This window comes from Lipotes vexillifer, unplaced genomic scaffold, assembly GCF_000442215.2.
Source record: "Lipotes vexillifer unplaced genomic scaffold, Lipotes_vexillifer_v1.1 scaffold280, whole genome shotgun sequence".
Lineage (NCBI taxonomy): Eukaryota > Metazoa > Chordata > Mammalia > Artiodactyla > Lipotidae > Lipotes > Lipotes vexillifer.
In genome coordinates this window covers 2642847-2646222 of record NW_006773895.1, presented here as the reverse complement: position 1 = coordinate 2646222, position 3376 = coordinate 2642847, and positions in this window count along the sequence as shown.

The window sequence follows — 3376 nt, the reverse complement described above, 5'->3', positions numbered from 1 at the left end:
TTCAGGGGAAAATTGGGAGGGTAAAGGCACAGATGAAACCCCACATAATGCTAAGTAACAGTTCCTTGCTTAATAAAAACTGAAACAGAACATTTTTACTCAAACTACAAATGACTATTTCTTTTCTTATCCTTCAAATAAGGGGATTCAAACTATTTCATCCTAACCTTGTTTCTATAACCACCTGCCATTGTCTAACAAACCTCTGTCAAGATTTTTTTTGTAGAGTAAGTATCCTATTACTCTGTCATGTAAAAAGTCAATTAATGCATCATTAATACTAAACCTTCCAAAGCTGAACAACGACTTCCAGGAACGTGCCTCAGCACTGTTTATATCCCAACAGTCCTCAATGTTTTATACACTACTTACAATGTACAGTTAGCTGTAGCCTTTCAGACAGTAACCTGCTTATATTTATTAGCTGCATTAAACATCCCATGCCTTAAATTGTCAGCAAAATTAAGAAACCATTACTAATCAGTTTTAGTATTTGTGTATTTATGTTACATTACTAAGAAATCACATTTAACCTTATATATGATGATATCTGTCTAGCAAAAATAGAAAAAAAATAAAACCCATTTGTTGAAAAGCATCAGTGAAAGAAGTAGGATACAGCATGCTTCAAATTAATGAGAGAAAAAGATAATTTAAAATTTTCTAAAAATGGTTGAGTTGATATTCTTCTAAGTGCAAAGACACTAAAATTCATATCTAAAGCTTTATCTTTGATTTCTACTCATGGACACTGAACTACTGTGAACACCGGATATTACGCCCAAACAACCATAAGTATGAGAACCGGAAAGGCAAAGAGACATATTAAGCAGGAAACCTACCAAAGTTACCCATCCTTGTTACTATGCACTAATGCTGTATAAAATGAAACATTCACACTTTGTGTAAGCCTAAAATTCTATGCACTAAGTGTATGTCAGTTTTAAATGAGAGCTAAAGACAGCTGTACAAAATCAGTCTTTCTGATCTAATTTGTGCTATAAAATTATAATCACTATGGGACAGAATTTACTAACTAAAGAAAGCTGCTTTTCTATGTTTTACCAAAACAACAATAACAACAGCAACAGGATGATATTAACCCCACTCTGCCCCCACTGCAAAGGTTTAGAAAATAAAAAATAAATTGCAGAATTTCCCCTACTTGTTAACATAGGAGAAAACATCAACACCCTTGGGATTTTTCTTTCAGTAAGTTGCCTAAGTAAACCCTTGTTATCACTAATCAGAAAGCCTTTTTTAGCTCCAGACATTTGACGTTCTTCTCGTGTTGGACTTTATTTTCTTTCCCTTCACAAAGATAGGGCTGGGGTTGGAAATGCTAATAGCCATTTTAAAACCACGTGGCCAACCAATAGTCGCCACCCTCTTTCTGTTTCATTTCTGCAGATACTGGTATCAAAAATAGAGTACTTTAATTACACCATTTATACTAAAGTCCCCTTAACATTCATTTTTGATCTTACCCTTTACTGAAACTTCATCATTGTGAAGGTATAAATTCTCCTGTGAGAGGACTTAGAGGAAGAGTAGAGAGAAGAGTTCAGGAATGCTCCCAGTAAATTATATCTGCTATCTGCTATGATACCTAGGAGTCATGCTGAGCATGCAAAAGAGGCCTGTAGCTGTGGACTCTGGAGGCACAATGCAGGGCAGTCTGCCATTCTCTTCATTAAAATGCTTTCAGTTGAAATAATAAAAACAAATGGCTGTCATTTTCAAACCAACATGGGGGACATTTTATGACTGAACACAAAGCTGCAAATGAAGTATTAAAAGAAAAGGAAAAAAATGAAGCTACATGCCCAGTTCAAAATATTACCTTATATAACATGAAAGCTGATGGCATGCCCAACTTTTATATCAAAAAAAATCATAAATCCATTAGTTTAAAATATTTTCTGTTTATTGTTAAATTACAATACACCTACAATGTAGACTTTAGTTTTTTCCCCATTTGGGGGAAAGGGAAAGCTATTTTTAAATAGCACTCCTCTCCAAAGTTAAAATTTTTGATTTCTTCTTAACTTTCTAATGGTCTAGAATTCTTGTGCAGTATTTTTGAGTTGAATATAAATTATGGGTACCAAGGCCAAAAATATTTCCTGAGTGCCTACTGCGTGTGAAATACTGCATCAGACACGTATCACTAATCCTTAAAAGGTCAATATCATAAAGGTCAGAGGTCCGAGGTTCAGAAAAGTTAACTCCTTTACTGGAAGTTACTCAGCTAGCAGGCAGCAAAGCTTGAATTCCAATCAAGGCTAATTACAAGGACATTCTTTCTTAGTTGCTAAGTTATTCATTCAGCAAACATTTACTGAGGATCTATTACATGCTGTGTACTGAGGAACCTAAGAGACAAAACTCCTAACCCTCAGGGAGATTACATTCTAGCTCAAAAATAACCCTTTCTAAATAGAAAGCTACAATTGCCTGGCACAGAGTTAGGTACCTCCAAAATGATAAAGCTACACAGATAAACTAAATAGTTTACTTATATTATTCATGAAATCTTCACAACAACTGCGAAATATAAATTATTATCCCCAATTTGCCTTAAAATGAGAATACCTAACCTGTACAAGGACAGTAAACAATAGCAGGGCTGGGATATAAGACCATGTTCTAAAACCACTATTGCCACGAATTAAGTAGCTCAGATAAGCCTACTCACTTTATGTGTTTTATTATCTTTCCTTTTGGAATAAAAAATACAAATAGAACAAAGTCATTTTGGGATTATGAAAGTGATGAAATACAAAAAAAATAATGAGTTGATTTTCAAAATGTTTACGTGAGTAAAACCAGCATCCCTTAGGTAATGACAGCTAAATGTTAACTTAATTTTTAGTATTTCCAGTTAAGCTATCTTAATTTTATTCATTTACAGTGCTATTTAAAGTGCTCACGATATATGTTATAAATTAACAGATTATTCTAGATGAATCTTATGAGCCAAAATACCTGAGAAGTTGCTTACAAGTCAAAATTATAAACCTAAGTATTTCCTCAAATATAATTAACAATGGAAAGAACATTTTAATGTCAACTTCTGTGATATTATGGTCTCTTCACTGTTCAGGCAAATAGAAAAGAAAAAATCCAATGTTGCTCACGAAATGCAATCTTATCCTTGGCTCACTACACTGGATCCTTTGTTCATAAATCATTGTTACTAGCCATTCTTTGAATCAATATTCAGATTCCCTCTTGGTCTATATGTACAACCACTAAATGAAATAATAATGACCCAGGACCTGTAGTATATTAGGTCATCAATATCACCATCAGGAGTTTCTTAAAGGTAATGAGGTAATCTGAGTAAAATATGTCAAATGAACTTAAAAATGAA